General features: G+C 46.1%; 1 protein-coding gene across 4 annotated transcripts in view; it reads left to right on the top strand.

The window, feature by feature from the left end:
- Nucleotides 1–1,421: 1,421 nt before the first annotated feature.
- Nucleotides 1,422–25,465, top strand: part of TAOK3 (TAO kinase 3) — an 81,953-nt gene continuing 57,909 nt past the window's right edge. Inside the window, exons 1-2 of one of the 4 annotated variants that reach the window (XM_068653782.1) lie at nucleotides 1,422–1,541; nucleotides 1,772–1,841. The gene's annotated coding sequence lies outside the window, so the exon portion shown is untranslated. Of the gene's footprint in view, nucleotides 1,542–1,771; nucleotides 1,854–10,986; nucleotides 11,153–25,465 lie in introns of those variants that run through there. The other 3 variants (XM_068653783.1, XM_068653785.1, XM_068653784.1) reach the window with 3 other exon arrangements.

Here is a 25,465-nt window from a genome sequence, read left to right as displayed (position 1 = left end):
ACCCAAGGGAGGAGGTTCAGCTTTAAGGAATGCCCTGTTTCCCTTACAAACACAGAAACTTAACTGTCTACGCCCCAAAGAGCTATCAGGGAAAGTTTAAGCTTCTTTGTCAAGCTGTTGTTCTTGGCTCACGTTTCCATCAAAGCTGTTTTCCTCATCACAACTCACTTATTGTTTCACATACATTCACCCGGTTTGAAGGCAGATTTCTGCATCCTGCTTTGTCAGCATCAGCTATTCATAGAGGAGCTGACGCAGAAGTCACGCTCAGTGTGTTTTTCTTTCCGTTTGTAAGAAATGGAGAAAAAAGTCATAAAGCTGTAAACAGAGGGCATGGCAACCCACTTCTTGTGTGAGTTAGATGAGTGTAGCTACAAAATGTGTAATATAGTGCCTTGGCCTGTGAGGAACAGACAATGTAGAATCACTAAGGTTGGAAAAGCCCTCCAAGATCAGCTGGTCCAACCATCCCCTACCACTGATGTCACCACTGGGCCGTGTCCCCAAGCACCACATCCAACCTCTCCTTGAACACCCCCAGGGACAGTGACTCCACCACCTCCCTGGGCAACCTGTCCCAACGCCTGACTGCTCTTTCTGACAGAAATGTCTCCTCATTTCCAACCTGAACCTCCCCTGGCACAACTTGAGGCCATTCCTGAGGCCACCCATGAGAAGAGGCCGACCCCCAGCTCCCCACCCCTTCCTTTCATGCAGTTGCAGAGAGCAATGAGGTCTCTCCTGAGCCTCCTCTTCTCCTAACGAAACAATTCCTTTTCCCTCAGCCGCTCCTCACAGGACTTGTGCTCCATGGCTGAGGATTGGGGCCTTATAGGGCCACGAGGGGCCATGAAACAAAAGGTGCAGAAACTTGAAAGCCGGGTGTTTCAGGCCAGGGGTGTTGGTACAACGCTGGTGAAGGGCCGGGAGCACAAGTGCTGTGAGGAGCGGCTGAGGGAGCTGGGGGGGTTTGGTGAGGAGGAGGCTGAGGGGAGACATTGCTCGCTGCAACTGCCTGAAAGGAAGGGGTGCGGAGCTGGGGGAAGGCTCATTCTAAAAGTGACAGGACCAGAGGGAATGGCCTCAAGTTGAGCCAGGGGAGGTTCAGGCTGGCAATGAGGAGACATTTCTGTCAGAAAGAGCAGTCAGGCACTGGGACGGGTTACACGGGGAGGCGGCGGAGCCCCCACCCCTGGGGGTGCCCAAGGCGAGGCGGGACGCGGTGCTTGGGGACACTGCTGGGTGCCCCCGCTGCTCGGAGATGCGTGCACCACACGCACCCAAACCCAACTCCCAACTTTTAACAACTCCGTGCCTCACCCCCGACCCCACCACATCCCCCCCAGCCCCACCTCCCCCCCTGCCACCCCCCGCTCAGGCCGCCGGGCCCCGTAACCCAGCACCGCCCCCCCCCCCCCCCCCCTTCAGGCCGCGCAGCCGAGCGCCGAGCGAGCGGAGGCAGCCGCGCCCCGGGCGGCGGCGGCGGGGCCGTGGCAGGAAGCGGCGGGGCCGGGCCGCCCCCCCCCGCAGGCCGGCACCGGGTGAGCGGCGGCGGGGCCCGGCCGCGGGGAGCCGCAGGGAGCCGGGGAGGGGGGCTCGGGGCACCCCAGGATCCCCTAAAGGGGGGTGAAGGGGGCGCCGGTGCCCTCCTCCCCCCTTCCTTTCCCGCGGGGGTGGTCCCGGGGAGTTTTTTTTTGGGGGGAGGGTTTTAGGGGGGGGGAGAGGGGGGGGGTCGTGGTCGCGACATGGTCGTGACAGGGGTGTGTTGTAGGTGCCGGATGTCCTCGAGCAGCCCCTGGGCCCGCCTGGGAAGGAGGAAGGAGGAGGCCGGCAGGCGAGCGGTGAGCCCCCAGGTCTCATTCCCTGTCCCATGCCCCGTGTGTGTCCCCCTCGCCCCCCGTCCCCATCCCCGCTGTCACTTTCCCCCCCTCCCCTGTCCCCCTCTCCCCCGTCCCCCTCTCCCCTGTCACTTTTCCGTGTCCCCATCTCCTCCACTGCTCCATTTCCCCCTCTCCCTGTCACTTTTTTTTTCCCATCCCCATTTCCTCCCCTGTTTCTTCTCCCCCGGCTCTGGTTCCCGTCCCGTCCTGTGCAGGTGCTCCCGGCCGAGCTCCCCTTGGCCACGCCGTGGGGCTGGGTGCTGTGGGTGCAGCTGCCATGTTTGGCTGGGCACCGCCGGGCAGGTGCTGCTGGCAGGGCCTCCTGCCCTGCACCACAACCAGGACTCGTCCCAGCGCTGCCTTGAACCCGCGTCCAACCCCAAAAGGATTTCGGGTCGCGTTGCCCAACTTACAAGGCAGTGAGCTGGGCAGCAAGATGTCAGGGTGTAGGGTTGGGGGTTCAATGGGGGCCATGCGCTCCTTATCTCGTCCGCAGGAGCTGTGAGGTAGCACGGCGTGGTTAGGAGTTAGCTGGGTAAGAGCTCAGCGGGGGTATGACACCCCACTGTCATTTACGGGACTCTTGTTTGGGGGCTCCGATTTGCTCCCCAAGGTCTGCGTATGTATTTTAAACAAAGGGTTGATGTCCGTGAGTTCTGCAGTGCTTACAATCACGTAGCTGATTTCACTGCTGGCTGTTAGTTTAATGAATCAGGCAGAAGATACACTGGAGTACGTGGGTTGCTTTTCTGTCATGTAGTCGATTGTCGATAGAAACAATACCATGCTTGCTCTTCTCTTTTTCTGTCTTCAGAACTGTAGCTGGCTAATTCTGAGTTCTCAAGGAGTATTGAAACAGCACAGGGAGTGTTTCAAGTGTAAATGCCTCTTCACAAACTTTCTTTTTTAACATTAACACACACCCGACAACTTAATGCTTTCTGGACCCACAGTGAGGCTGCAACCTGTTTGTAACTATTAATGTGTGATTTTTCAGATTAACATTTCTTACGCCCAGTAACGAATCGTACATCTTATCATAGAGCTCATCAGATAACTTCCTCTAGCATCTGATTTGAGGGACAACTTCAGCTAGGCCGTTTCCATCTTTCCTACCCAGTGTGAGGGTTTGCAGATGGTAAACTAATTATTTTGTGTGTGTGTGTTACAGAGATTCTCTGTAGGTACTTCCCTCTCAATTTGTTACCTTTGTTAATTAAGTTTTTCAGAAAATCCTTGCTAGTCAAAACTTTTTATGGTGAGATATTTCTGGTTATGTGCATTCAAAACACCAACCTTTTCTCAGCAGGCTTTTGTTGCTAAATGTATTTTTCATAGTGTGTTGCAGGGTGGGGTGGTCTCTTAACAGAACTGGGCTCTGTCTTTTCTGATTAATCATCTGCCTTCCCTGCGAGAGAAAACCCTGTCAATTTGCAGCGAGTTTGGAGCCTGCTGGGCTAACACACGCTCTTCAGGAACCCCCCGTGGCAGGGGAGGAGAAGGGTAGGGATGCCTGGGAAGTTTCCTGTACAAAGCAGGGGGATCAGGGGGCTTGGAGCAGAAACACAGAATCCAGCACTCACTCAGCTCTTTTAATAGCTGTGCTTTTACACAACAGGAAGAAAAAAAGTAGTAAGCCAAAACGTGTTTTATTTTATGCTTATTATTTTCAAACTACTTCCTTATTTGAAGACCATTGATTCAACCAGAATGATTTGATTGCCTTTGGCTTGGTGCTGTGTAATAAACATTATGCAATTGAGTTCTGCCTGCCTGTTCGTTAGCTCTTCCACGGGTAGCTCAGTGAGTTTTCCTGACGCTGTCTCGTTATCGGTCTCTGAAATCACTGTGGTAGGTTTGTTCTAATTCATCAGGTGAAGCTTACTTTAGAAAGTACTGATCTGGTTAATCTACGGTTCCTTAGGTATTCTGAGTGAAAAAAAGGGAAATCTGTTGCACTGTGTAACCTCTTTACCTAGTTCACAGGTAGCAGGCACTCGGACTTGCTCATTTTGATCTGCTGCGGCTGCGTTACAGCGCATGAAACTCAACTGCAGAGTGTGCACTGCTTAAAATCATCATCGGTATTGCATGGCAGGAGCTGTAATCTGCGTGAACCTCAGCTCCTAATTAATGAGGAGGAAAGTTGAAATAGAAATTAAAGTAAATTAATTGGGTGTGGTTGTCCATCTCCTGAGTTACTGAAGGATGGTGGAAATCCGAGCGCTCTCCTTGTTATTTGCAGTACCGTGGCAGCTTCTGCTGAATCTTTGTGAAGCCCCAATTCCCAGCATTAAGGAATAATGCTTCTGACATGGTGTGTGCTTAGAGTTTCAAACTATGTGAGGGTCTTTAATTTTTACTACATGTTGGGAATATGAAAAGTGTATGTTGGTAAAGATGGGTAGCTTTTCTCTCAGATTGAATTCAATCAATTTCTTTTAAATACCAGCAGTAATCTTTTTTCAAAGAGATTTTTGAATTATTTTGTTTTGGCTAAGCTTGTTCATGCTGAGGATGGCAAAAGAATGTGTTCGATTTGAGCAGTTTGGAAGTTTTCATGTTTGTATACAGTCATCCTGGTGTTTGTGTTGCCTTACTAGACTTTCCCCTTGTGTAAGAAATTGTTAGTTTGATTTGTAGGGACAGGGAAATTTCAAATTTAATATAGGGAGCCTACAAAACAAGTTTGTCGGAGTTGTTAATGAAGTAAGCACTTATTCCCTTGAACAGGTAATAGCTTGATGTTGATGTAATTACTATTTTTTTTCCCCACCCTGAATATTAGGTCAAAATGGACTCTGGTTTCATTAAATTTGGAATAAACCAATAGCTATGTGGGAACGCGCAGTTGCATGCCTCACTACTTAGCTACAGGAGGCTTTCAAATAAGGACATTCTCACAGTTTGTCTGGCATATTAATTTCAATCAGTCTTTCTGAATGGGAGTATAATTAGGCACAGCTGGATCATGGGGTTAATTGGGCAAAGTTAGAGAGCCCATCAGAATCAGACTAACTAATCTCCAGCAGCAGCACTTCCTCATGAGTAGTGAACTCGCCTGGAGTTGCACCCCCTTCTGCTGTGACTTGTTAATTGTGATACTGAGGGGAGACAGAGTAATTCCTCAGAAGAAGGGCAAAGGGTGACCTTGGTGTGCTACGGTTTCAGACCTTCCTGACTCTGCTTCAGTACAAGCAGCTTTTGTGCTGCTGGCCGTACTGTCTTTGGGAAGGGAGAGCAAGCTGTTCGTATTTAGTCTAAGAAATTGTCACTGTAAGAGTGGAGACATTAACCCGGCAATCCTGGATAAATTCCAGTTGAGGAGACTACACGCTGCCTATCTACATTGGTTTGGTTTTCACTCTTCTTGCACGCTGCTCTCCAGCATTACTGTGTGTGGCAGATGCTATGGCCCAGACTAACTGTTTTTCAGCGCTGGGGGGAATGAATCTCATGTGTAGTGTGCGTGTTTTCGCGTATGTTAAACAGTTTGGGATGAAAGGTGTTATGACTACCAGATACTATCACCATTTTATGAGCAGGATGTCCTTATTAGATTGGAATTGATGAACGCGTGCCAAATTTTGTGCATGGTGAGTCTGCCTCTGTCGAGATGCAAATATTGTGCTCGGTTTCCACGTTAAACCTCTTTTCCCCTTCATTTCTAGTTAGTGATCTGAGATTTTGTTGCAGAGATGCTGGCACAAAACTGAGCAGATTTATTTAGGGTGGCCCTTGCACATTTTAAGTGTTTAAGCCAGATTTACAAGAATATAGTCACTGATGATTCATGTTGAGATGATGTTTTTCTTCCTTGTAATGGAACATATGGGAGTACGTAGCATATGGTACTGCTGAGAAATGTTAGACGCAGAGCACTGATTTGATTTATTACACAGCAAAAAGTTTGGATTTTTAGTCTAACGCTGGGCAGAATGCTTTGTAAACAAGTCAGGCTGCTGCTTTATATTGGATGCACTGTCTTGTGGTGGTGAATTTTCAAATAATTCCTGTAAATGAAAACAGCATTCTTACAAAACTTGGGTTTGTTGCTGTTGCACTGCTGCAAATGTATGAATTCAATGGGTGTCTCATTAAGAGATACAATTGTTTTTTTGAGACCAAACCAGCCTTGGATTGTATTGCCTTGACAGTTCACCCAGCCTTCTAGCTGTCCAGGGGGTGTTTATCTTCTTACGGTTCTGTCTTTGCACCTTAAAAACTGAAATCTCATGTGTCTTATGTGGGGAGTAGAGGTGTTAAGAACATGTAAAGATATGGTTTTCTTCCTGTCTTAGTAGCCAAAGCATCTTCCTTCTGGTGTTCTTGTTCTTTGTTTGGTCTTCTCATGACTTAGGGAGGTTTGTTTTTTTCAGCGGGTGGGTGGTGGGAGTCAATGCACACCTTGATTCTTCCAGCGAACAAGAGAAAGTGTACAAAAGTGCAGCTGGAGAGCTCATAAATTCCAGTCCTGCATTTCCTGGTGCTCTCCTGCATTTCTTAACTATTCATCTTTCAGGTGATTATAATCTCTTCAGAGCAGGCAGCACTTCTGCTGTGGCTTTGTAGCTCTTACTACAGTGTTACTGGAGCTCACAGGTGCTGTAGTAATACAGATAATAAATAGTTGGTCCTAAGAGTACATTAAGCTTTTTCAAAACTGATTTGAGCAATAAACAGGAACCTTATAATGTTGTTTCTGTTTATTTTTTTTTCCCCAAAAGAAAAACTGAACTCTAACTTACTTGTAAACATTGAAGTACTGGTTAAAACAGACACTACAGCAAATGGTTACTGCTTCTATTTCTTGTGCATTTACTTATTTTGACTCCGTCAGAAGAAGTTTCAGTATGTTGTAACCATGAGGGGGGGTACGTTTGACATAATTTAAAAACTGATCTTATTTAGTAAAAGGAAGTATTATCTATAGTTGAGGGAATTAACTAATGACCTCTTGTTACCATCGCCTTCAGGATCTTAGATCCTCCCTTTGCTTGCCTCATTCTTAGTCATAGATTGGAAAAGGAAAACAGGCTTTTTTCCCCTCCCAGTTCTTAAGTAGTTTCTCAACTTCAGATGAACTGATCGGTGACCTAAACCATGTGCATAAACTGAAATCAAGAAAATATTCCCTCTTCGCTTGCAGAACATACTGCTTTTATTAGAGCTCACATAGCACATCGACTAACTCTGGGTCCCAGTTTTAACCTGTACGTAGAGTGTTTTTAAAAAGCATTGCCTCAAATTTTAATTTGTAACGTTTTTGATCTTAATGTTAGTTGGGGTTTCAATTTGAACTCTAAGCTTCTTTAAAAGAGGGGGGGGGGGAAAACGCTTCTTATCTGGAAAGTATGTGAGTGGCAGAGCAGATAAGATAATTGAGACCTAAATGTGAGCTGGGATGGAAACAGGCTCTGTTAAGAGTCAGGTCTCATCCGCTTTGCCACACTCAGGCGATGCTTTAATGCATGCTAATGCAATGAGTTTTGTCATCCTGTGGAGAACGCAGTGAGTTTGGACTCCTTTGCTTTTGCATTAGGAGAGTGGAGCCTGTAGCTGAAGTGTTCGAGGCGTGTTTTCATCTTCTCAGAAATTCTGTGTTCATCTGCGATGCAGACAGCCAAATAGGAGGGTTTTATGCCTTTCCTGCTTGTAACCACATTTTTCTCCTAAAGTGAGGAATAGAAACAAAAAACGTTCCAGCTTGTTGTTCTGCTTGGGCAGTTGTTTCTCATAATTGCTTGTGTGAATTTGTGTGTGGCTTTCTCGGTGACAGGATCCCCCCAGGAGCTGCCAAGCTTTTTATTTTAATTTTTTCCCATAGAGGAAGAGCTCCCGTTCTCACGTGTTCAGGGCTTGATGGTGGCCCAGGTGGGTAGGAGGTGGTAGTTACCTAAATTTAGGAAAAATGAGTAACTACTGGAATGATTTTGTTTATGTTTTACAACACAATGTCTTATTTAGACTTTAATTAAACTCTGCTTCTGCAATTTTCAACGTGGTATTTTAGGGTTGTTTTTCCCCAAAAGTACTCAATTCCAAATCAGGTTAAGCTCTGTTTCCGTAAGATCCTAGAGGCTTTTTTGTTGTTGTTGTTGCAGAATCATGGTTGGGCTTAGTCTCCTGCTGTGAGAAATACAGGCTGGGAATCAGACCCGCTGCGGGTGATAGAAGCTGTAGTCCGGAAAAGGCCCTTATTCTTTGTAGTGTTGTATTAAGAAGAGAAGTAAATGTGTGATATACAGCAGGAACAGTTCAAATCCTAAAGTCTGACCAAATATTACCTCAGATAGGTGCTCCAGATTTCAGGTGTCACCGGCCGTTTCTGTTTGGGGTCCGCAGCTGTGCGCTGAGGTGAGGTTTCTGTCAGGCGTCGGTCGCTTGGCGCCTCAATACAGCAGGAAGAAAGTCGCTGGCTAAAGCGTTTGTTGTCCCTTTTTCCTGTCCACAGGGTGATTTTTGGGAATAACACGTTATATTTTTCAGCAGTTTATGGCTTGTTGATGTGCTGAGCCCAAGCCAGGTGGAGGTGGCCGTATGAGAGCGATGTCCAACGTGCTGGCGTTGGAGGGACCGGGCCCAGGTCTGCGCCAGCCGGTCCGTGCCTGTGCAGCTCTGCTGGTGTTTAAGGTCAACTGCCTGCAAATCTTTTAGGAATACTAGTATTCAAATGCTATTTATAAGACCAGACTAATTTCTTTCTTCTTAATGATGGCCTTTTCGCTGATGACAGGGCTGGAATCCGGAAGGTCTGGATTCTGAATGCCACTCGTCAGCTGCGTATCCACAGGGAAGTCGTTTGCTAGATTTCTGCCTCTGTTTTTTATCTGTATTTAAATGGAGGGGGGGAAAAAAAAGATTGACTAATACCTGCCTCACAAGGCTGTGAGAGCGCAGTCAGTAGCCTCATGCTGTGAGATCTCTGGAAAACACTGCAGGAATGTGCAAGGGGCTTATTATGGCTAAAGCCCTGGCGAGAAGAGAACTGGTTCCACCTGGGTTATTGTCAGACCATTCATTAAGGAGTCTTAATAGCCAAAGTGATGATAGTAGCTGCTCCTGGCTTCACCCTCAATTACCCTGGGTAGGTGCAGGCTGCTGCAACACCAGAGTGCTGGTTTGGAGCAGGACCGAAGCACACGCGTTTATGTTCGAGTCCGCCCTGAGCTCTTCATTTCTGTTTCACGGCTGGATTTGCATGCAGGTCAGGCCGTAGCCTAAGTGAATTTTGGCAGCCTGACATAGCAATGATTGCTTATTCTGCCACTAGCGAGCCCTTAGTGCCTTCTTGCCAAAAGAAGTCCTGTATGTTCAGCTGAAACTTTGCTTAGTATCTGCCTAACTCTTAATTTGCAGCATTTTCACTTAGCAAATTGAACAAAACATAAAAAATGTCAGGCAACAGAACTCTTAGTAATCAATATTAAAAGTTGTAAAACAAATATAAAAACCTCTTAAGATTTGGCAACCTTCAAGCTCAGGTTGCATTTTGACAACCTGTGACACTTTTGTATGGATGATCCTGCTGTAGTTTTTAATTTATTTGATAGGTTGTTTATAAAATATCTGCCAGGATCTTAGCCCTTCTGGCAGGCATTGTAATAAGCAACTATGCAGGAGAAGGAGAAAACCTATTTTAGGAAAGACCAGATATCCCTTTTTTTTTTCCAAAATGAAGTCATCTTGTCAGCCATTAATAAGATACAATTGTTAAAATTTAATAACTTTCTAAAAATTCAATAGCACCATACCCTTGAAGGCAAGAAAGCTGAGGCCTAAATCCAACCTTATTTGTGTTTGTCTTTGGGGCTTCATCTCTTCATGATTATGTATGTAAACTTCTCTGTGACTTGCCAGACTTGAAATGTATTGATTAAAATATGAAGTCAGGTTCCTACTGAAACACAAGGCTCCAGGAGCTAGGGGTCCAGATTTTGGGAGCATCAAACTGTGATTTTAAATGATGAGACTGCAAGTTAATATGAATTGATGACCATGCTGTGCAGCAGGTGCTGGAGAGAGGACAGAGCTGGAAGGCTGAAATTTGCCCTGCTGCAGGGGCAGTGCTGCAGAATTAGGCTGGCGGTGATCTCTTGAAAAGCAAACAAACAGAAAAAGCCCCATACCACTGTTCAGTTTGACTTGCTGAGTAAATTGGGCAGTTTCGCTTTCCATTTCTTGTGCATTAGCCCGGTCTGGCGGCATTTGTGCAGTCTGGGGCTGCAAACTGCACTGGAACACTTGAGTCAGAAATCGCTCGCCTCCCTTTCGCTCGGGCTTTACCTTGTTCTGGAGCTTTTTCTATGGAAGACCATGTCTGGAGGTCTACCCATTACTTGAATCTGCATTTTTAGAAAGGCTTTTATGGTCAGATTTGGAATATAAACAAGGAAAGGCTCTCTTGAAAGGCTGATGTGTTATGTTGCGTGTTAGTTATTTATTGCTTTATGGCCTACATAGAAAAATATCCCTGCTGTAAAAAGTAGGGAAAGACCAAAGCAGAATGCTTGTCTCGTGAGCACTGGCAATGCTGACTGGAAGGTGATGGCAAGAAAGCAGATGGGTGTTGCCAAACACAGTTTTAGTTCATGCTTCAGGTATACGATGGCTTTCTAAAATGTTGGGGCCTGACACGATGTGATGGAAATCGTGTGACAGGTGAAGTTAATTTCTAAATATTCAATCCCGTGTCTTCTTGAAGGGTGAGAATTACTTGGAGTGCACAACCAACAGCCTAAAATTAGCAAAGGAAGTACCAATGCATATTAATTTTCTTCAAATAGGCTGTTTGTTTTACTTAGACAAATGAGGACAGTTTCCTTGCTTTTTTTTTTTTTTCTCCTTTATTTTAGGCAGGTGCTTAGTAAGCAGTACAGCACAAGAGAAACCTTTCTGAGCACTGCTCAGCCCACCTGGCTCTCGGAGCCTTCCAGGGAACTTGCGGCGGCTGCGTGCAGCGTGAAACCTCTCCCCTGAAGGCCGCTGGGCTCCTGGAGGCAGGGCCTCCCCTTCCACAGGGCGTTTGCAGCTGTTGTCAGTGAAGCTGTGGGTGAGTCTCGAGGGTGCACAGAGAGGAAGTGGAAGAACTTTCGTATTTATGATCTCTGTCTTCCCAGTTGCCTTAAACAAAAAGGACGGCTCAATTCGTGCCGCCGTTTGTCAGTCCAGGACTCCTGCAGAATTGGGTTGAAGGCCGAGCATCTGGAGGAATCTCCCTCAAGGTTTTTGCATTCCTGCACCTGAAAAGCCACGTAGGAGCTGGTGGGATGGTGAGCATGAAGTTATTGTTCTCGACTTGTCTGCCTGGCAGGAGGAACTTCCTAGTGCTGAAGTCTAACGTCACCCAGCCGCAATGTTTGCTGGTGCTCTTAGTCCGCAGGGGGGATGCGGGGCAGAATGTACCCCCTGCCCAGCATAATTTCAGAAAGCTGTTGCAAAGCTCACACAGAGTTGGTTTAAAATAAAAAGTAGGTATCTTAACCCAGGCTTTGCCCTCGGGTGGTTATTTCGAGGCTGATGAATGGCGTTCAGCCACGTGTGGGTGCCGAGCTCTGTCACACAGAGCCGCCCCTGGTCCGAGGGGGCTGTAGGGTCTGCTTGTGGCTGTCAGGGCACTGGGTCAGTAGCTGTTACAGGTGAGTTCTTCTGCCTCCTCTTCTCAGGGGGCAAGCTGCACAACGTGGAGGGATTTTTCTGTTCATGAACGTGTATGTGCCACCTCTTTGTTTAGAGGGCAGGGCAGAAGAACACATTGCCTTTGTGCCAGAAGTTGGCAAAGATTTTGGAGAGCTTTTACTTCTTTTATACTTTGCTATCTAAAACCTCCTTTTGAGAGTGGCATGTCTCCTGCACAACTGAATTTTACTCTTGCATTATCCTAGGTTTACTTTGTTTTCTTACTCCCTCACTTGCTACCCTCCCTCTTTGTTTTATGCGCAAAATGTGAAGACCAAATGCACCTAAAACACTGTGCTCTTGTAAAGGTTGCATGTTCAGGAGTTTGATTCCTGTATTGGCAGAGCAGCAAGCTAAATGAATGTGCTGTGGTTATTTTCTGTTTTTTTTTTTTTTTTTTTTTTTTAAATGAGACATCCAAGGGGAGGGAGCAAGCCTCCGAAATGAAAACTGTTTTTCTGTTCTGTGACCAGTCAAAATATTCTGGAATTAAAAGCAATGCTGGAGTAAATTGATTTTTGAACCATTTGTACGAAGAGCTAATTTTATGTAATTACTGGGGCGTGACTTTAAATTCTGGGCAGGACTTTGTGGCTTGGTAGCATCCAGTTCAGCTTCTGATGTTGCAATGAAGAAGGAAGTGAGCATGTGTGCGCCTGGGGAGGGGGAGAACGAAGCACTTCTGCCTAGCCACATAAGGTGGGAATTGCAGCTGGCTTGTTATTTTTAACTGCTAGCTATCTCATTGTGAATGTGAATCTCTTTATCAGACAGTTTGGTAAAACTATCAGTTCGTTTTGGAGAATTGTTTTATAGCCAAATGCACTAAGCCAATGGCTTTGTCACCCCAGTTTTATTCATTAAACCTTTAAGTCTTTATGCAGGACTGGGTGTGATGCATTTTGCAAGTATTTCTATCTGCTGGTGATTTTTTGCAGTTGTACATCTAGAGCTAAAGGACAGAGCACAGTAGGGGCTGTGCGGAAAGATGAGACCTTACAGATCGGCCTCAGGAGCTGGAAAAACACAGAAGCTTCATTGAAGGAAAAAAGTAAAAATAGTGGATCAGATTTTGCTTCCTTCTTGCAAAACCCTGCAACAATGCGGTTGCAAGGACTTCTTCATGGGGAGGAAGGAGAGCAGAAGATACCATCAGTTTCCATCGGTGTATTTTCCAGTCACTCACTGTGATAGTGATTCTTTTTGGTTGCTTATCCTGGCCTGAAAGCAGACATATGGGATGTTTCCATTTTAGGCTGTTCCGCGTAATGTATGAATAAATTCCCCCTTCCTATGTTGCTTTTGCCACAGTGGGTGAGCTTTCCTGCCCGGGATCAGTCTATTTGACTGTACTGGCCTAAAATATCTGCCCTTTGAAAGCTCTCCGTGTGCTACCAGAACACCAGTGGAAGAAAATGTTCTAACTGTTTTGTCTCAGGGTTGCTGCTCTTAAAATGCCCTGGTAAAAATACCGAGTTCTCTGAACAGGGGGGATCCTGGGATCCTGGCTGGCCCTTGTTTTGCAGCTCGGCTGCTACCAGCAGGGATTATGCTGCTGCCTTCCATGAGGAATAGCTGTGAAACCATCACCTCTCATCACGCAGACTAATAAGCATCGTTTGCACTGCATCTGTCTGCTGCCCTGTCACTATAGCTCCGAAACAGCGATGGTCAGAACAGAGGAGAAACTTTCGGTGTCCCACAATAACTTTGGAAGCGGAGGAGCAGAGGTAGTGATGGCTCCTGGTAACCTTCAGTACGCAGTGGTGCTGACATGACAAGAGAATGCTGCCCTGATGGGGCACCAAGCAGTTTCTGTCCCCATTTACTTTCAAACCATGTGTTTTGAAATGATTTTTATACAGCTTCAAACTGTCTCATGCTGACTCAGATTGGCTGGGAATGTCTGAAGGCTTCTAATCAGAGCACGGTTTCCTCTGTCAACAGAATGGGTGTATCCTGGCTATGAGTTTTTCCCTCTATTACAACAACATCTCCTTTCATGTTGATCTTGAAGGATCTGCTGCTCTTGCTATCTTTTTCTTTTCCATCAAGACCAGTTCATTCACTGAGCCCGTGGTAGTGCCCTGGCTACCTGTTTGTGATGGGTCTTTCATTTTTTTGCTTAAGAAGCACCATTGAGATGTATGGTGTCTGAGTAAGAAAGATAAATGCTTTCAGGTTTTGGTTGTATGAACCAACTCTGAATGGAAGTGCAGGAGGTAAATGACATTTCTGGGAAGTAAAAGCAGAGGCGTGTACATGTGTATATATAATGGTGGCTAAACTCCTTGAGGCTTTTCCAGAGCCGTTGTATAGCAATCAAGGCACTGCTTTCAGCTTTCATGTTTTATTCTCCCTCCTACATCACGTGCCAAATGATGCATTTACAGAACTGAATCAAGAAACCTCTGGTGATTCAAATGGAAATCTTGAATCCGAATGTAAGGTCACTGGTTTAGTTTGCTGGAATGTATAGCTACAGCAGGTAATCAGAAGCTCTGCTCTTTGTGTTGGGACTGACTTAAACACACATCCCAAATCCCCCAAAATGTCCAAGGAAAACTGGGTGCCAGAAAATAGATAGGATTTTGTTGTGCAATATGTTTTAATAAGTTTGAAGCATCAGAAGGCTTCTGGCTGGCAATTAATTTCAGTCGTTATGTTTCGATTGGCTGTCAGAAATGTGCCTGGACTGAATTTGGTGCAGCTTTCTGTGCTGCTCATCCTGTTCCTTGCCCTGACAGCGCGTGTGCTCCCTGTTCCTGCTGGGGAAGATAGGACAGCCCTGGGAAGGACTCTGGTTTCTGCGTAGCCTTTAACATCTAGCAGGTTTGTTTAGCAGCCGACCTGTTGCTCTTTGAGATCTGCGGGGCGTTTTGTGTTTGTTTTGGCTGTTGGCTTATCGTGCGCTCCCAGTAAGGCCGGGCTCTTCTGGCGGTGGCTGATAGAGGCGTTGGGGTGCTCGGAGGGCTGCACTTGGGTCCTTTTGCCCTTAGTCTTTGGGTTGAACTCGTGACTGAAAGGGCTGCAGACCTGCTGCAATTATAGAAATGAAATAAATGGTTAAATATCTGAATGGCTCAGACATGAAACAGGCTCACTGCTTGTACTTCCCTCAGTGCTTCGAGGGTATTGGCCCATCGCTGATGACAAAATGCTCCAAGGGTTCTGCTCTCCTGTAGAGGTGGGGCTTCCTCTGCTTGGCTCGTGTGTTACTTTTAAGTTTGATCCTGCCTATTTCACGCTCTGCTGGCATAAACATCACTGCTGTATTTACAGCGTAGTAGCTGGTTAGTAGGTGTGCACGTGGCAGGCTGTGGGATAATTGCCTGCAGGGTTGTTCTATATGTGCTGGGGAAGTGGTCTGGTCTCCCCGAGTGGCCCTCGGATAGCAGCAGTGTACGTGGGATGGTTTTGAAACACTGGGTTAAAAACTCAGCGCTTGTCCTCAGCTGTTGACCAGAGGAGTGAATGATGCGCAGTGCTGAGAGCTGGCGGGCTTTAAAGCCAGAGATTTATGCAAATTTCTTTTTTCTTTAAGAACCACTTTGTTTGTGTTCTCTGTGTGTATAGCAGCAGCATTGTCTTTGGCACAGCGTGATTTAACCAGTCTAAATCTGCGTATTGATCCAACACCAGCACAGATATCTTTGGATCCTCTTTTCATCCACAGTAGGTAAATGCAGAGCTGTGATCTGAGATTCCCAATGCCCATTAGAAATTCAGCAATTTAGCTTGGACTTACGGGTGCTCTGTGCCCTGTGGAAAACAGCTGAGCTCCTCCTGTATCCTGTAAGGGCACCTCAGGGATGCTGTGCTTTGAGAGCGCTGTCGACTGAGAATTGAGGCTACCAGGGCATTGCGTGTATCCTGCAGGTGTTCTGCAAGTGGAACTGGTGGTGGTGCCTGGCATCATGTGCCCAGCAGACCTTGGAGATGCTTCTGAATCCTAAACCTTGTCAGTTCTGGAAAATCAATTCCCTTCTCCTGGTGTGCTCCTCTCCGTAAAAGGAGTTAAGCTTTTAACAAGACCAGTTTCATTCTCTCTAAAGAGGAAAATAAGGCATTGTTTCAGGCAGACTTCACATAACACATACATAATTGTGTTTCCATGATGCACACTTATTTTAGCACAGTTTTTATGCGCAGCTGTCACTTTACTAGAAAGGTGAAACACAGACACGTGATGGCCTTCTTGCTGAGTGTGTTTCCTGTAACAGCTACCTGCTTGCTTTTCTTCGGGCTCTCAGAAATCTGTTTAACAAGAATGTGTTTTTGCTGTTTTTTTCCTTTTTTTTCTTTTTTTCCCTGTAGTATAACTTCAAATGTGCAGGGGCAGACTTCTGCCTTTGTGTGCTCAGGCTGCTGCACCCTTCCCCACCCAACGCACTACCCTGTTGCTTCCGAGAATTTGTATTTGGGTTTTTGGGAAGCAGGAGGGACCTGGGATTTGGGTGGATTTACAGAGGTAGCAGAGTTAAAATATTCAGGTTTTGTATCTTCATCTAGTCTATGGTAGCACTGACTGCAGCTAGAGAGGAGATCCTGGGGATGTTGGTGGTACTCTGACACCTTTCGGATCTGCTTTTGGGATTGAACCCAGCCGTGGGTCGCTGTGCTGCAGGTCCGTGCCTTTGCTGCCACCAGTTGTGGTGATCTGGCACAAACCCCTCGTTTACTGAAAAGGCTTGTGCAGGACTCCAGCTGCTTTAAGTCAAGTGATACCTGAAAATCCCCTGATCAGAGATCTATTCAGGAAAATGCAACAGCTAAAAAAAGTCACGTTAGGCTGCACCTGCTGCTGGCAAGGGGGTTCTGTGGGCACTGAGGGGGGCACGTGTGTTGCAGGCAGCTCTGTCACCGGAGACCCTTGCTTGTAGCACTGATTTCAGAACAAGCAGCTTTTATAATGGAGTACAAGTTTTTTTTGAACTTCTTCTTCTTATACCTAGCTTTGATATGCTGCTGCTGGCATAATTAAGCACTCGTCAGCAGCCAAGCACTGGTAGTACTTATCTGTGTCCTTGTTGATGTGCTACTGCTAATTTATTTTGTCAGCATTAAAAGCTATCCAGCTGTAGTGCTGCGTTCAGCTAAGCTGTTTAGAAATGTGCATTTTTAGGTCCTGCTCAGACAGGTTCACAGATGATACAGGTATTGCAGGTAATGAGGGAGGGGGAAATAGGTTCCCATCTTACAGGAAGCGTCCTGGTTTGGGAGAGCTATCTGCTGTGCTGTGGTCGTACAGGGCGCACGTGCGAGCCCAGAAATTAATTCTGGGTAAATCCATCTTGTCTCCTGCCAGCAAACATCCTTCCATGTAGGTCAGCTGGATGGGTTGTGGCCTTGCTGGTTTTTCTTGGTGCTGGTGGATGTAAATAAACACAAGTTCCCTGCATTGACAGGTGAGGATGTAACTTTGAGGTGCTCAAAAGTGAGGTGGAATTTCTCCTTTGTCCTGCTGGATTTTTATCAGAGTCCTGGTAACTCAAGAAGGCTATCTGGTACTCTCTGAAGGTGAGACTACTACAGCTCGGTAATTAGAGCAGCCCGAGGGCTTATCTGGAAGTGTTATTAGTGTGCTCCTTGCGCACAAATGTTTGAGTTCTCATTATCAGATTAGAAGACAACCAAAAATGTATCTTAGCTCGAAGTACACAGCCTGTGCTCCAAGAGTGTGTGGATCCTCGTGGAAGTCTGACGGCCTCCCTGCTTCCTCGCAGCTGTAGAATTTGACCATGGAGTGGAAATGTTGAAATGGTCAAAACCATACGGAATAACTTTGTGAAAGCTTGGCTTGGTCTTGAATTCGTGGCCAGCAAAGGACTTGTCTGTTTAGTATCTATGAGTCGAAATTAATCCTATGTGGATGGCCAAGTTGCATTCCTTCGTTAGAAGGTCATCCTGTAATTGGAGCTTCTGAAATCTGCATGGTTCCGACTGACCGGTCTCAGACCAAGAGCCCAGGTGAACTTAGGTTTTGCTCGTTGCAGTCCTCATTCTTCTCTAGAAACATGTGAGGTGGTGACAGTCTGTTAGGGCAGTAAGTGAGGTGAGCGTACCTGGGGTGCTTTTAAGCTGAGGGCAGATGGGGGCTTGCTCCCGAGGCCAGCCTGGAGGTGGCTGCTGCTCTGAATTTGTCCTCAGAGAGGTTTTGGGGGCCCTGGCATCAGGGAGAGGAAGAGGATGGTGCCTGGCAGTGTGAGGGATCTCGCTGTCAGCAGGGTGGGTGTGAAGCCAGCGGGATGCCCTGCAGGTCAGGGAGGGTGGTGTATAGAAAATGAGGCATTTCTAGCACAGTACTTGGGAGAAATCAGAAGGTGAAAGGGCGTTTGGTCTGCCCTAGCTTCATGTAAGAGTGGAGCTGGGGGTGGTGAGCTGAGATTATTTAAAGTTTGGGGAAGGACAGGCTTGGCAGGAGATTATACAATTAATAATGCAACACTTGACACAAGCAAGTGCTACGGGGCGCTGAAGTTGTGCTGGACATTTACTTTCCTCCCTCAAAATGTCCACAAATTAATTAATTTAAATGAGTTTCTTTCTTCCAGTCTCTTCTGTCCCTAATGTATATTGTGCCAGAATTTATGCTGCATGCAAACTAAACTCGACAAATATTTTCCCAAAGTAATTTTTTTAATTGCAATCTCCTATTAAATCTGCAGTATGTCAAATATAACATGCGTTTATTGATAGGAGATACTTCTGCTGATGGGCGTGGGTGTATGCACACCGGGATCGCTGCTCTAGTCCTTGGCTGCCTGACTGCTCCCTAGAAGATCGGGGGGAATTTCTGACCGTGACTCATGGTGGCAGCAGCAGATGCTACCTGCTCTGATTCTGGCAGTCCCTGGAGCCTCTGTAAATTGAGTGGTGGGGACTCAAAGGTATCTTGGGGGTGCTTTTAATGATTACACACCGTTACTGTCTGTCTCTTTTAAATGAGGATCCTAAAGGGAAGTCTCTGTGAAGGTTGCTTTGTCCCATTTCTGATCATTAGCACTACTCTGGAAGTGTTTCTACTCTGAGGTTTCATTTTCACCCTGCTGTCACCACGGATTGGCTCCAGTGTTAGTCCTCACTAGGTCTGAGAAACCTTCCCTGTTTTTCTTTCCTAATTTTGAAACTGTATTCAGCTTTTGGTTTCTTCCCAAATATATACAAAACTTGCCTGAAGATGTGTAATCTGTTGGCTAAGGTACGGAGTTGGATTCTTTCATAGTTCTGCTGCTGGTATCGCCTTAGGTTCACAATGCCTGAGATACTGAATCCACAAAATAGGGCTATTAATATGTAGATGAGGCACCAAGAGCTAAAACAGTGCTGGAGACTTTCAGAAACCGGTAATTCCGTGATTTATTCATAAAGCAGGCAGCGTAACTCTTAAAAATTTGATCAGATGCCAGTTCCTTCAGTAGCCACTCCATTCAGGAACCTTTTTATAGCTGCACTAACATCTCTGAAGACTGTTGGGCTTAATTAATGTTTAAGGCTCTCGAACAGAACATGTCATAAAAAGGGAAGCTTTCCGAAGCTGGCAGAGGGAGGCAGGCAGGAGTTTTGCTTCGGGGAGTAGGGAGGAAAAGGGCACACGAGTGTTTGAGTTGAGTAAGTTTGTGGCTGTTCTCTCTCTCCAAAAATATCCCATTGATTGGGCTGTTTAGAGATGGACTGTGCTCAGCACAGGAATTGGCAGGCGTCTGTGTAGAGTCCTTCACTAGAACTGCCTTGCCAATGCTTAAAACCAGTTCCAGTCCCAAGAAGAAAGGAACGGCATTGCTAAGTGTGTAATCCTCAAAAAAAAGCTTTTCTGTGGTGTGAGTCTGTATAAGCTTGGTAAAGTTGTGAAAATGTTTCCCACCAGGCATAACAGCTACATTTCTCACCTGCAAAACCGTATTACCTCGAAGGTCAAGTGCAGAGAACCTGTCTCTGGGAAATGAGCATCTTCCTTGTGCATGAGCCTGTTATGCAGCCTAAAATGAGTGTTTTCCCATCAATGCTGACCTCTGCCTGCACAAATAAATGCCTTCAGTGCAACCCAGACCACCATCAGGCGGCACAAAACCTGTGCCGCACGTTCAGTACTTCTGCTGCTGCGGTAAGGTTGTGTGATATCCTTCATCAGTAGGTGGCTTTCATGCTCAGCAAACATATGTTAAAACCAAAACAGCCATAATCCCCTCCTGTCCCTGCTGATCCTCCCCAACATGTGTGTTCTTCCCCAAAGTCTGATTTTTTAATGGTAAAAGATTAAGCAGAAGAGACCCTGTAAATCACAAAGTAGGAAAGGTTGCCTAAGTGATTGCAAAAATCTCCCTGGATGGAAAAAATTGGATTGTTTCTGAAGATTTATCTTAATCTCGTGAAGGATGTGCTGTGGTGGATGTCTTCGAAGCTCCCTGCATCTCGAACAGCTGAAATCAGACGAAGTTCTCCATACCCAAACAGGTGTAGGTCTGGCTTGTGGGTCATTATTAGGTTACGTGAACAGAGAAACAAATGAAAAGTGGTAAAAGAGCAGCTTTTAATCAGCGCTCATGCTAGGAAAATGACTTTGGTCTGTCTGAGTAGAAAGCAGAACTGGAACAGGCTGACAGAAGTGAATGACTTTTTCTGATTTAAGTCCAACCATGTTGCCTGCAGGGGAAAATACTTCTGGCAGAGAAGATGCTAGTGATGAAAGCTTTACTGGAGCAGTTAAGCTTTAGATAAAAACCTCATGTATTATTTAATCTCCATTTAGGCTTTTTTTTGCCCGGTTAAAAAGGTAACAAGTAGGGTATCAAGATCATATCAATGAATGAGCTTTAGATGCTTTATTCAGCGAAAAGACCATCTTGGTTTCCTAGAGAAGTTTAATGCCTTAATGGCAGGAGATTTCAGATTGCTCTGATACTGGAGTTACACTGCAGCCTTCACGAATCGCTGTGTGTGCTGCTGCTGCCGAGCCAGGGTTTGCAGAAAAGTGTTGTGGGGGGTTTCTAAGTAGAAAAATGAGGGCTTTCTGTTGAAATCAAGCTCTGTAGTGTAGAGATACGTAACGATGCCCAGCCATATCTGGTGGCCTTGGTCTCTTTATTTTAGTTCCCCTCCCAAAGAAAGCCTCGTTACAGCAGAGGATATGAACAAGTGCATAACTGAGGCCCTGCGCACACACTAATGTTAACTTGCAGCAATGCAATCTAAATATCCAAATCATCCAAATAAACAGAGCTTTAAGTGGACAAGTGATGCCTGGACGTGCCTCTTGAAATCCCTAAGCCGCAGCTACTCCTGCTGCTGCCTTTTAACACGCGAGGATGGCAGGGCTCGATCTGGTCTGTAGGCTCAGGGACCTTGCTGTGTGCCCTTATCGAGAGAGGTGGAACCTGGCTCGCTGCAGCGAGGCTCAGGGATGCAAGTGGTAAGATTTCAAGCATTCGAGGTTTTGATTTTGAAGTCTTAACATCGGTGATGGTCACAGGCAACTGTTTGCTGGTGGGGACCAGCAAGGACCAGTGCTGAGCTGCGGCCACCTGAACTGCAGCATCTGTGGGCTGCTGGGTCACACACCGTGACTTCACTCCATATTTTGAGGTATTTTGGTGTATTATCCATGGTGACCAAACTTCAAGGAATAACTGGTATTCCCGGAGTATCCTCGGAATAAGCTGGACAGTTCCAAGGAGCTGTAGAAGGAATTTGTGTGCTAGTTGAGAACAAAACTGCAGAAGGATAAAGTGGTTTTTCCTTTTATTTTAAGTAAGTAAAAGGTGTCACCCCAGGCATTTATCACAGAAATGAGGAAAAAGACTCTGGACCTATTTCCTGTCTTCAGCTATTGGTCACTGTCAGTGTTGTTGGAGTGTACTGAAGTAAGGTGCAATAGAGCTGCAGTATTTGGCAAGGATCGCTTCTTATCAGGAGCAATAAATACCTCGGGCAGTCCCAGGTTGCTTTAGGACTGAGGTAGAAGTGTTCTGTCTTCCACTGTAATTGTCTGAGCTTTTAATTTGGGTCAGCCTTGCATTTGATATTAACAAATTACCGAGTTCACTGAATGCGAAGGTTTTTTCATATTCAGTGTAAAACCCCACATTTTTTATTTCTATCTGATTTTGCAGTTGCAGTTTTGAGCTGAAGCTTGTTACCTTTTGGGTACGTTCCACTGCTCCAGCTCTTCTCAGAGGGAGAAGGAAGAACAGCTCTCCTGTTTCCCTATTTCGTTTAATGCATCATTATCCCATATTTATCCCCTGTGTAAGCTGGCTTTATTTTCAGAACACCTTCATGTCGATGCCCTGTAGCTGATGTGGGGTACTGTATTTGGGCAATGCCATATCTTTGTTCCTTAATTTCTGCTGTGACATTAGTCCTTCTGGCATAGCTCTGTCGTTGTATTCATGCGTCCTGATGCTCCATTTGCCTTTTCGACTGCCTCTGTGCACTGAGCAGATGTTTTTGTAGAGCACTCTGTGCCAACCCCCAGGTCTTTTTCCTCTGTGGTTACACGTAATTTAAAATTCAGCAGCGTGTGCGAGGAGCTGAAAATGTTACTACTACTGGAACAACCCTGCTTTTAGAACGTGCTCATTTCATCAGTCACTGTTCTGCTTCTGTTCTGCTCAGACTTCTCAAGTCTGAGCCAGTCAAGATGGTCCTGGCTGTGGTTTTGACATAATTTCATCACCTCTGCCATGAGGGAGAGTTATCTGTAAGTGACCGAAACCTGTGCATTGTTAGATTTAATCAACACGTCTGTCGTTGCTCTAGATGCCTGCTCAAAAATCCCAATCAACTAAACAGCTATTTTGGTGACATATCACAGTGGTAAATTATCATTAGAGCAAAAATAATTATATTTTACAACAGTCTCTAAGCAGTTCCTGCGCAGTGCTTGCCATGAAGCCTGGATTTTGTGGCTGCTCAGGCACTGGGACATGTGCCTGCCAGCATGGGCTGCGGCTCCTTGCTTACTGCTTACACCAAAACACAGAGATTCCCAAATTCATTTTCTTTGATATCCTTCATGTAATATTTATTTGTCTGACCCGAACTGGTCTGTTCCCTCCTGCAGCAGGACGTCCCATCGCTGCCACACCGTTACCAGTGCGCCTTTGTCCCTGCGGCCACCTTCCCAAATCCTGACACCTTTCACTTCTGTGCAGGCAGGAAATAATCTGAGATTTAGGCACTTCCCGTACAAGTTGCACCAGCACTTAATAACTTCTGACTCTCTCCTCCCAACACAGCAGAAAGGCTGTAGGCTGTGGAGGTTTGCAGATGTTTCCATCAGGTCACCCAGCGACCAGAGAATTCAGCTGCAGATTTGCTGCTGATTTATCAATATCCTCAGTGCCTCTGGAAATGGGTTTGCCGTTACTGGGAATTGCAGCACACAAATGCACTCCCTGTTCTTGCTAAAAGCCTGCCGATGTGATCAGCAGGGCAGCTTAACGTTCTGAGACATTATGTCTTGGTGGTTTGAAACCCAGCTGGGGAGATGGTAAGGATGTGCTAAGGAAATTCACATTTTGAATTTCAAGGGGAAAAAAATGTAAGCATAACTTATATAAAATGAGAATTAATGTCAGCTGAACCTATACAACCTATACGTTGACTTTGTGACTGCAATGCTTAAAAACAAAAGGTGAGTAGGTTGAGGCATGGTGCTTGGCTCCCTGCATGCGCTGGTCCAGGTGACAGCTCCTCTTCCCTGCCTGCTGCTGCTGGGCCCCTTTGGCTGGAGCCAAACCCGCGCTGGCCTGGGGCAGGTTGTGAGCTGACCTGCAGCACATTCAGCTTCAGCATCAGACTCCAGTGCCTGCTGATGCAGATGGTTTTCCCCTCCAGTTCTCATTTATTTTTTTTTTTGTTTCAGTTAAAGCTGCTAAAGGTCAAAAATCTGCATTAAACTAGCGCTAAGGGCCAGTTTTGACCTGATAAATCCCAAGAAAATAGGAGTTAAGGCTAAAATCACAGACCTGGCTCTATCTGTTATGTGGGTATTGAAATTCAAGCCTTAAGGTGCTCTGTGTTCCTGTACAATAGCAGTGATGGTGTGATATGGTAAGACGTAATTTCAGCATTAGCTCAGGATTTCTGTTCGCTAAAGCAAAGCACTTGAGTGCAGCCGTCTTCTAGAGCTGAACTTTTTTCAGTTTTATTCTGGAACTTGTAAATGATATGGTTGACAATATATTGATTTTTTTTCTTCTTTGGTGGCATGTGTAACGTGCACCATGCTCTCCTGCCTGGTTGGAGCCCTTCATCACTGCTGGTTGTACCACAGGCTAAAAGCCGATGCCATTCAGTCTGGGCTTTGCTCGCTTTCTCTCCAGTCTGAGTGTGAGAACACAGGATTTCTGTCTTCAGTGGCTTTGAAAGAATTAATTTATCCTTAAGCCTTATATTCTAACATATTAACAACACAATTATTTTCTTAGCTTACTAGTTAAGTAAATTGAATTAGCAAAAAGGTGGTAACTCCATGCTAATGGCAGGAAAACAAGGTGCAGCTGTAACGCTACTGGGGAGCTGCCAGAGTGTTCAATAACCAGGCAGGAACCTGCTCATGGAGAGAAAACTGTGCGTAGGCTTCAGGATGAGGTGCGTAACACCCTGCATTTGGATAAACAGGTTGCCTAAATTTGACACATGTTGATGGATGCAGTGGTGTGGAGTTGTACGAGCGGCTGTGCTGGCATAATGGGGAGGGAGGGAGGGAGGCTGCTCGGAGCGATTCACAAAATGCAGATAAATTTCTGTCTGAAAGTCCTAGGTGCTTCTCATGCCTTTCTGGATTCAGCTGGAGGTATCCAAAGCAGCATTAGTTAGGGATGGGCATATAATTCAGTTGGGTTACAAGGTAAGTTTTTATCTGAATTAGCCAAAACTCATTGACGTGCTGCAGAGCTGTGCTCCTGAAGCCTAAACTTCAGCCTGGGGAGTGTGAACTCCCAGAGCCGTACCGCGGTGTTTCTGGGTTGTGATCGGGTGCAGGGCTTGGCAGGAGGTCTGGAGCAGTTTCAGGAAGGGTGGGGGTGTCAGAAACTTGCATTAGTGATGCAAGATGCCTCCGATCTGGATGAATGTGCACGTTAGCGTGCCCGTTGCATAATGAAGCCGCGGTGGAAACAGCTGCTGTAGTGTCTTGAAGTCCCAAAGAAGGAACAAGTTGATGGAAAAAGCCTTCTGCACCTATTCCAGTGCCTGTACTCGTCCTCCTTTCATCCTGGCAGTGTGGCATTTTTGTCCTGCCCCTTCTGGAAATAATCTGCGTATGATGCATGAGTTTGTGTAGCACGAGAGGTGAACCACGCCGTGGGTATTTCTCTCAACTTGTAAGCCTCAGACCATTGGACGTGTCCTCAGTTTCTTCTCCGAGCTGACCTCCTGATGATTGCATTCTGAAGAGTAGCAAACAAATGCAGAGCCTTCCTGGAGCCTCTTCTAGAGCTGTTTATTCGGAGAAAAGCACGCATATTGTCCTGCTTGTGAAGTGGAGCAACGTTCCCTGCCTTCGGTATGTCCTGACATGAAAGCACCTGCATGCCTTGGTTTTTAGTGGAGTTATTGAGGGAGGGGCTGAATCAAAGCAAGTCCCTTTTCAACCTTTCCTCAAATGCTTTTTTTTTGGCAAGTAAATTTGCGTGTGTTAGTGAAAGGTATCTTTTCTGTGTTGAATTACCTTCAGGAAGTGCCAGGAGAGATGTGAATTTGGGTTGGTGACCCCAGCAATGTGAAAGTTCCTCCTGGGGTGCTAGCTCTGTAGCACAGCTCTCCCTCAAACGTAATTGCCACATGGTTTTTGTGTGTTTGTTTGTGCTTTTCCTTACGTGAACTGAGAAGATGGAGAAAACTCGTCTGTATATTCGGTCCAAAAAATAGACAAAGCCGTGAAGAATCCCTGGAGGCTCCGG

This window comes from Anas acuta, chromosome 17, assembly GCF_963932015.1.
Source record: "Anas acuta chromosome 17, bAnaAcu1.1, whole genome shotgun sequence".
Lineage (NCBI taxonomy): Eukaryota > Metazoa > Chordata > Aves > Anseriformes > Anatidae > Anas > Anas acuta.
Note: the sequence above shows the minus strand (reverse complement) of the source record. Positions and strands in the feature narration are given on the sequence as shown.